The sequence below is a fragment of the Silene latifolia genome, chromosome X, assembly GCF_048544455.1.
Source record: "Silene latifolia isolate original U9 population chromosome X, ASM4854445v1, whole genome shotgun sequence".
Classification (NCBI taxonomy): Eukaryota; Viridiplantae; Streptophyta; class Magnoliopsida; order Caryophyllales; family Caryophyllaceae; genus Silene; species Silene latifolia.
In genome coordinates, this window is record NC_133537.1 from 291,075,236 (window position 1) to 291,085,234 (window position 9,999).

Below are 9,999 nucleotides of genomic sequence, written 5' to 3' on the forward strand. Positions count from 1 at the left end.
CTTTATCTCTTAAAATAAATACAAAATTTAAGATATATATAAATAACCAATGAGTATATATATATATATATATATATATATATATATATATATATATATATATATATATATATATATATATATATATATATATATATATATATATATATATATATATATAGGATCTGTGCGAACCTAAAATTCGGTAACTGCATTTAACTATCTAATTTAGGTAACTAACCCAAAATAACCAACAAACAACACATTTGCTGCTTATGCGAAAGCCGAAACCCAACCTTCCTTATCCTCTCTCACCTCAATCAACTACCAACCAACGCCAACGGCCACCACCTGACGCCGCCAGAGATGCCCGCCATGCTTCCTCCGACGACCTCGCCAGCGATCATCTCCATTCTCTTTCTCTTCTTTCTTGCGATCATCTTCCTTCCTGCAGCCCTTTTCCTCGGCGCATCGTCTCCATCGTCGCCACCCTTCTTGCTGCACCACCACCACCACCACAATTAGGTGCATTTTCAATCATTATTTACTCAATTTTATTCGAAATCTTCCAAAAATGTCTTCAGTGTAATTAGTTGTATATACAACTTATTCAGTGTTGTGGAGCTTTGTTACAAAGTTGCTGAGCTTTATTAACAAAATTATCGAGTTATGATACAAAGTTAGTGAGCTTAACAGAAAAATTATTAAGCTCAATAATTTCTTAAAATAGCTCAACATCTTATAAAATAACTCAACAACTTTGTGTGAGAGCTCGATAACTTTGACCCGGTTGTATATACCTATTATACAACTAGCTGTAGGATAGTATTCGTGCACTAGGATTCCCTGTAAAAACAATGTCTCTATTATTACCAAACGTGTAACAATGAGAATGTGTATATCCAACCTTGCTTAGTTATAGTAAAACGTAGCTATGGTGCACACTCTAGAAATCAATATCTATCTATATTATTAAAGAAATCTTTTTTCAAACGATTATAAAAAGTCCAAGTTTCCCAAACGACATTCAAGCGATAACTACTTAATTTAAAAACAATTAATATAAAGATAAATTTTAAAATTGGTATGAAAGTAATACGGAGTATGTTACACTAGGAAGTTGATCAAATGTAGAAATCTTCTAAGCATATAACTTGTCGTAGGTTAACGAATAAGGCCCTGTTTTTTTTTTTGAAACGAATCGATCTCGAATCGAACTTATAGGATCTCGAATCGAATCGAATTGAACTTATAGGATCTCGAATCGAACTTATAGGATCGAATCGATCCGAACTTATACGATCCGAAATCGAATCGAACTTATAGGATCTCGAATCGAACTTATAGGATCTCGAACCGAATCGAACTTATAGGATCGAATCGAATCGAACTTATAAGATCGAACTTTTTCGAATCGAACGTATAGGAGCCGAACTTAACTTTATTTTATTTTATTTAACTTAACTATTATTATTATTATTATTATTATTATTATTATTATTATTATTATTATTATTATTATTATTATTATTATTATTATTTAAAAAAAAACGCAAACTTTTATTAATCAATCAAAAGTTTACAGGAAATTGGTGGGTAGCCGAGATACAATCTGGACGCCCACCCCCTTGGCAATAGCAAAGCTAAGTCTAGTGAAAATAAAAGCAACAGCGCGCGCTCCGGCATCCTGAGACAGAGAATATTTCTGAATCCGCTTGAGCAGTGCAATGGCATCCGCCTCCAACTCCCCCAAAGAAGAGAAAGAAAAAGGTAAGAAACCATAACCGATCCCCGAACATAAGCCCTGGTACTTGGCGCATTTGCGCCGAGCAGCATCAATCACCACACGTCCGGGTTACGAAATCAGACATTCCAGACTGAGTTAAAGGGGAAGACCCGGTCAGGTCCACACACACATCCCGGCCCCTATCCCAAGAGTAAAGCAACAAATCTGCAGGACGGAAGGATCGGTCATGCGCATCAAGCAGACCAATATCGACCTTATTATTATTATTATTATTATTATTATTATTATTATTATTATTATTATTATTATTATTATTATTATTATTATTATTATTATTATTATTATTATTATTATTATTATTATTATTATTATTTGCCAAGAGAGAACATTGATAAAAAAAAATTATAGTCTGAAACACAAGGTAAAATAATACTCCGTAACATTTTTCCGCTTTATATGCATTGGTTTGTTCATACATTATACTTTCCCTATTATCATAATCACATATTATATCTTTTTTTCTAACCATTTATTTCCATATTATCATAATCCTCATCACTTTCATCTTCACTATCACTCTCAACAACGGATCCATTGCCTCGCCAAATATTATGTTGTTTCGTACCTAATACATGGTCTTATTCCGCTTTTTATCAAACATGTCCAATCTATTATGACGCTGAAATTATTAATGAGAGGAGTGATTTTTTTTTTTTTAAATAATAATGTATGTATCGAATAATTAATGTCAAATGTTTTTGTATCGGTCTTTAAAAATAATACTCCGTATATAGTTTTTCTGAACTAAATTTATAGGATCTGAATTTTTTAATCGAACTTATAGTATCTCGAATCGAATCGAATCGAACTAATAGGATCTGAACTGAACTTATTGGATCTGAACTGAACTGAACTTATAGGATCTGAACTGAACTGAACTGAACTTATAAGATCTGAAATGAACTGAAATTAAGTGACTTTAAGTCCAAAAGAACAGGGCCTAAGACTCCTAACTTGATTGTAATTGTATTATGGAACACTATAAAAGCACTTAATTCAAAATACAACAAGTCTCCCTTGTGACGGATATATTCATCACAAGCTTGCGACGAGTCAAATACTATCCACATGGATAGATAAGACAAAACAGAATGCTAATGTCTAGGCACATTATTTTTTGTCTTATCTCCCCAGCCATGTGGATAATATTTGACCCGTCACAAGCTTGCGATGGATATGCCCGTCACAAATAAGAATTTGTGTTCAAAATATGTTAATCATAATCGTACACATTGCTCTGGTACTCCCGCCACCATTTGTTATTGATAATATTGTACGGATTATATTGTATTTGTGCCCAATTCATTGTTTTTATATGATACTCATATAGTCATATTCATCATTAACTTCCTTATATATTGCACACTTTTTGACATTTAGTTTTTCTTCTTACCAGATGTTAATGACAATGTTTATTCTAATTTCGATTTTTCTCTCCTTGCAGCCCAAAAAAATAATGACAAGTCGATGATCGGGGGGAAGGATCAACAAGCAAGCAAAATTATACGAGTATTTGATAAATCTAATTTATTTACCGAATGAACAAATGTTCTGAATTCTTACAACTGTATATTGCTTCCTAATATTTTTGTTTGCGAGTGCAAGAGTATTGTATGTGGCCTAAATTAAGGACCTATGTTCTCAAAGTGTCCTTAACTAAAAATAAAATATGTAAACAAATGATCGAAACGGAGGAATTATACAGGTTTTTATAATTTTTATATTGTTGGCTCGAATTTAGGAAAGCCTCTACTACGGAGTATATCCTAGGGATACCCTCATGGCCTCATATCATTGACACTTTGACAGTACCTCCAATGTCTTTCGCTTTCGACTTATTCTACTTGAATGTTTTCCTACAAAGCATAGTTTCCTTGTAGATCAGTATTTGTTTTAGCTTTCTTATAATTAGAGCTGTTCAAATGCGGGCTTTGGCCGAACATGGGTCGGGCCGTGAAGAAAAAAGTTGCCCTTTAAGACCTTAGTGGGCGGGCTGGGCCTTAATTATGGGCCAATTATCCTTGCCCGCCCTTTAGTCAAAAGTCGGGCGGCCCATGAGCTAATGGGCCGTAACACGAAACTGCAATTTAGATGTTTTATTAATTAAAATATATAAGGGTACCCAATATATAAATATTTTCGTTATATTTTAACCTTTATAATTTGTGTATTATTTTAGTGTTCCACATCCATATAAAATTGATATAATTTTCTTTGAAAATGTCTTTCTTTAAGAGTAAAAGTAAATGATTTAAATAGTAAACGGCCTAATGGGGCGGCCCACGGGATTTTCTTATTTTTCATACCCGTCCATTTAACTTGGCGGGCTGGGCTTGGCCCCCCCTCTTAATTTTTCGGGTAAAAAATTCTTGTCCAAGCCCACGTAATAAGCGGGTTAAACGGGCGGGCCTAATGGACGGGATAGCCCATGAACAGCTATACTTATAATATACTAGTAACACTATTTTATTTGGGATCTAGGAGGTTATCTAATAGTTATGTGGACAATGTCGAGATGAGAAGCGAGAAATAAGCTATTTTGTTGTTAAAAGTTCGTATACGATCGATACTGAGACTTAGATCAAGAATTAGTAACCTCTAGGAAAAGTAACCTATTGTTGCTGAAAATTCATATTTTTTTTTCCGTGGCTTTGAATATGTAAATTGACTACTATACTCTTAGGGTAATACCTCTGAAAATAGTCTACTACTACTATCTACTACTCCATAGGGTAACGGAAAAATTAGAAAGAAATATTCATCTTTAGCTTCTGTACAAAGTTGGTGTGAAAATTTGACTAATCTCACACAATCACACGCACTACTCTTTTTTGGTATATTGATATAATTTATGAAAATTTGACTAATCTCACACAATCACACGCACTACTCTTTTTTGGTATATTGATATAATTTACACTGCCTTAATGAGTTTTATATAGAGGTGGCAAACGGGTCAATCGGATCAGTTTCGGTTTGGGTTCTTTCGGATCGGGTTATTTCGGTTTATCTTTTTTTTTTTCGATTATAGTTCGGTTCAATTCAGGTTGGATTCAGTTTTCACTTTTAATCGGTTGTAGATATTTCAGGTTGGTTCAGGTTCGAGTTGGGTCAATATCGGTGCAAATAAGGTTCGAGTCGGGTCAATATCAGAGCAGATGAGATTCGAGTCAGGTCATAATCGGATCGGATGTCAAGGGATTAGGTCTTTATTCAAAAGATTGGATATAATACGAATAATTTTTTTTAAAAAAGTAATAAATAATGTTTTTTTTTGCATAACTACGATATAATATTAATTCATTGACGTCAAAAGGGTGACACTTGTGTACAAAAAGACACCCTAAATGTGACGCCTAGGTAAATTCGGGTCATTTCGGGTTTCAATGTTGGGTTTCTGTCATCAATGTACTGTTTGAAATCGGTTCAGGTATATATCGGTTCGGATTAAAATAATTCAGGTTGAAACAGTTCAGGTTCATTCGATCTTGGGTCTATTTCGGATATTACAAATTCGGTTCGATTTCGAATCAATTCAGGTCGATTCAAGTTTCGGGGCGAAGTTCAGTTATATCTTTCGGGTGTACGGTCAGGTGTCGATTCGGGCATTTTCGATCGATTTTTCGAGTTCGGTATACTTTTACCAGGGCTAGTTTTATATAAGAAAAATACCTAACAACTACCAGAGTAATTTGATCAAGGCTTGAATATCTACAAATTATAGGAGTTTGTAGAGTAATCTAATACTCTAAACCTTATCCTATGACCATAAGATTACTAGCATCGTAATTTGGTATGTAATGTTAACAATCTTGATATCTATTCTATTTGTAAAATATTTCAAATATTCTATCTAATATATACGATTTTTCTAACAAATGTCCTAAAAACACATTTTGCTTGGATCTATACGGTCCGTTTCATGATGTGAAATCGTCTTAATTTTAAACTTGTGCAAGTTATTACCTATTACTAATAACATATGGCTTAAATATACGCAGTATATATATTGGAGGTATTATTCATCACTAATATCATTTTTCAACATTTTTATGCACCAAGCAATTTTATCAAATATACTTTGCGACGAAGCAAGATAACAATTTGTGTAATTAGGATTACTATAGACGATCTTACCAAGTTGCATAAATAAATCATTCTCAGGGTTTTGATAATAAAAAATAACGTTTAAAGTAAAACTAAAATCGATACAAAAAATTCTAACAATTAACCCGTGCATAACAATATCATTATTATGTATATAAAGAATGTTTTTTCAAGAGATTACGGATAGTTTAACTTCTATTGACTTTTAAATGATGTGAGAGTTCCCAACTTTTTTAAACTCCCTAATTCTTACGTGAAAAGATTTGGGTTAAATTAATACTCTTAAAATGGTAGAATTGGACTCCGTGTCTTACGTGTATCATAATAAAAATCGTCAAATTAGTCAAATTGACAATATCTATCTATATCAATACTATATATTAATTCCAGAAACCAAGGGACTTCAATGTAATTAAAGAAATTTATACAAATTAAATATTAAATATACTATATAGTTTTAAATTGATAGCACCGTGTGATGGACCTGATAAAGGAACCTCAATGTAAATATTATATAGTTTTGGTTAAAAGTATAATATAAAGATATCTTGATGAAGAATATTTATGGAAACTACATTAAATTAAAGTAATTAAATTTAAAAAACACAATAATATAGTGATTTTCCTTAAAACTAACATGTCTCACTTATGGAATTAATTAGTATCATCATAGAATTATAAATTAAATTAAATGTAGTAAAAGTAATAGTAGCAACAACGAAATTAATAAAATTAACGGTATTAATGTGGGAGTAGTGACAGTTACAATAATAACAGTGGGAGTAGTGAATGTAACAACGAATGTAGTGAAAGTAACAGTGGTAACAATGAGAAAAATTATGAACAATTAAATAACCAATCGACTCAAGGAAATATTATATTTATTTAAATATAGGCCGGATAAAATTAACGGGAATAATGAATTTAACAAATTAAAAATAGAGGAATTAGTAAAAGAAACAATAGTAACCACATGAGTAGTTAACGTAATGATATTAACAAAGAATGTCGTGAAAGTAATAATATTAATAGCGGGGGTAGTGGACGTGTCTCATAATTTGAAAATAAATTTTACATTTCATCATAATTAAAATTACTAATAGTAAATGAGATCTCTCTTCTCTCTAAAAAACCCCTCTCTAAAAACCTAGCCTCCATTATTATTCGGGGGCTTCCATCGATCATCCATCGATGGTAAGCCCCACAAAAGCTTTCTTAAACAACTAATATTATGTAGATCTATCTTATTTTCAATAATAGTCTCCCTTTTGGTGAGATCTGTTGTTCCGTCCCTTCTTTCGGGGTTTTTCCATTTTTTCGTGGGATTGTTATCAATATAATAAGTTTTAATCGACGGGGAGATTATCAGATTTGCTTCGTGGATGAATACATCAAGACGGCTACACTGTTTCCCTCCATCAAGAAGGATGCAAAGACATCGATTATTCATAGATTCAAGAAATTTATGATTTTGGAGCGGCAACGCCATTACCAGTATTTAGATAGTTATTTTGAATGTATTTTTTACGTTAGCAATCTTGATTTTCCTTTGTCTATTTGTTATCTTCATTGTAACCTACGCCTAGTTGATTATTAATGAGATGACAATTTCAAAAAAAAAAAAAAAAAAAATTACTAATAGTAAACGTGTGAGTTAGACAACTCCAACATAGTTTATTCCATTGAAAATAAAATTTAACGGTAAATAGAGTTAGCCCGGGCGAAGCCGGGCACCAAACCTAGTAAAATTATAATAGAAGAACCACTATACATTAGATTGGACACGTGTCGCTTTTCTATGCATTTTTTTCCCGCCCACCTATCTAACCCTAATAAACTAATCTACTCAAGCATATCCTGCCTCAGCCGTCTATCTCTACAGCCCTCCTAATTTCGCGCTTAAGAGTGCTTAATTGACTTAACCCTAAATAATACAAAGCTCTCGAAGTTCGCTATTCCGGCATCATACTCAGATCGATCATCGCTACTCCTCTTTCTTTTCATTTTCGCTGCCTACTTCTTGAATAATGAAGCAATTAGCAACAGGTATATCATGGTGCTATTGATTATAAAATTCATTATTAAAGAGGTAATTAGTTTTCCGCTATTCGCTAGGATCAGTATTTTCAATTAATTACATAGTACTAATTATTACTTTGTTAATACTTTAGATTGATTAGGCATGTACAAGTTTTATATATGTTATACTGGTTGAAGGAGCTTTAATCGGTCTTGCGAGGGTATGTAACTTTTTTACCTCTTCTTCTTCTTCCATGTATCACTTTCGTTTGTATCAACAAATCTGTTGTGTTGATTTTTGCTTAAATTCAAATTCATGTAATTTTATTCTTTCCATATATTACGCAAACAATTAAATTTGGTAGAATATATAATATGTGATTTTATTTATACATTGTCCACTTTAATCAACAAATTTGTTGTGTTTATTTTTCACATATATTACGCAAACAATTAAATTTGGCTCTATGATCTTTTTTTATTGTGCAATCAAAATTTTCTCTACCACCCTGGAATGTGTTTTAGATTACGTATATTGCTTTTAACTATGCCAATAGAAACTGCATTTAAGAGATAAACTTATGTTAAATATGCAAATGTTTTAACATAAAATAACAATTACTAAGATACGGATTTTTAGCAACTACAATTGGTAACATTACATAGAGTTATAGGTGAAAAAACTAAATAAGGCTGATTGTTTAAAACAAATTTGCAAGTTACTTACATTTATGCAATCTTTTTTCTTCGTTGCAGTAGTAAATTTAAATTTCTCATTGAATTATTTTATGGATATAATTTGAAGTGATTTTGTCCAAACGACAATAGGACTATAAGAGTATATTGTTGGTGAATGAAAAAATTGTCGATGGTAAATCAATGTGTTACGAAGTGACTTTCGACGTATTTGCCTTATTAAGTTATTAGTGAACATTGTTCTTTGGTCCTTTTTTGGTGAACATTATTTATTTACTTTGACGATGCTTCTGAGCCATTTTGAGGGATTAGTCACAACTTTGTATCAGTGGAGAACGATGACCCAACCCAGTCTTTGATTTTCTTACGGTGTGGGTGCTGCTTTCACTAGATCAACCAAACAACCCCTAAGTATTATGTTGTCGAGGGCAAGATTATATTCACTATAATAATCTTCTTGGTTTATTGATGGTTTTGGACTCCTTAGTTGACTTACGACATATTTCAAATGGTCATTCAAGACACAAGCAAATTTGTCAAATTTCATTTTCTTATTAGGATCCATCAATTGTACTCCGTATGAAATTTTAGTTTGTTATGCTTACGACCGTCTTAACTTAAAACCCATCACAACCTTCTTTTATTTTCACTTCTATTTTAATTGTATGTAAAAGCGACTTAAGTTAAGACGGTCTTAATGAAAATTTTAAATCATATTCCCTGCCTTTATTCTCCCTCTCATCTCTCAAACTTCTTCCGTGGTATTCCTACCTAAAAAATCTCAACCTATCCTTTTTTCGCTGCAATGTTCTAACTATGGTTCTATCGGATCTATCCCTGTTAAACTCTTCTCACATTTTCCTATTATTGAGTGTAGGTATATAGCCATATAGGGTTGGGTTGAAGAAAGATGGACAAAAGTGGCAATGACGAATGAGACTGCGGAACTACACGGTTGTTAGATACTCCCCGTTCATCTGTACAAAAATAATACTCATCAACGGGACTTTGTTGGTGGCTCCAAATTATAGGTAGAGAGAAGGTTTAGTTAATCATAAGGCATGATTAAGTGGAAAATTAATTGTGGAGATGACATTGTTTGGTGTGTTATCTGTCGTCACCTCTAACTGATGTGCGGTCAAGTAGTTACAATGAATTTGAATATTCAGTTTGTGTTGTTTTATTTGATTTTAGAAATGACAGTGTTTGTGCGTACCAAAAACGAGATGACATTGTTTGTTATAATCTTTTTGATCGTGAACCCTAAAACTTTGGAGAGACGGTCTCTCATTAAGTTATTGAGAGATCACTTTTGTTATACCTACTTATATATTTTTTGGTACTCCTTTTATTATTGATTCTGCTTCAAAATGTATTATTCATTTGGTAAA

General features: G+C 32.4%; 1 long non-coding RNA gene across 1 annotated transcript; it reads left to right on the plus strand.

Moving 5' to 3' along the window:
* The first annotated feature begins 7,722 nt into the window (after window positions 1–7,722).
* LOC141621864 (uncharacterized) lies at window positions 7,723–9,789 on the plus strand. Its single transcript, XR_012532742.1, has 2 exons — window positions 7,723–8,133; window positions 9,486–9,789. It is a non-coding gene; the product is annotated as an uncharacterized LOC141621864 (long non-coding RNA).
* Window positions 9,790–9,999: the final 210 nt, after the last annotated feature.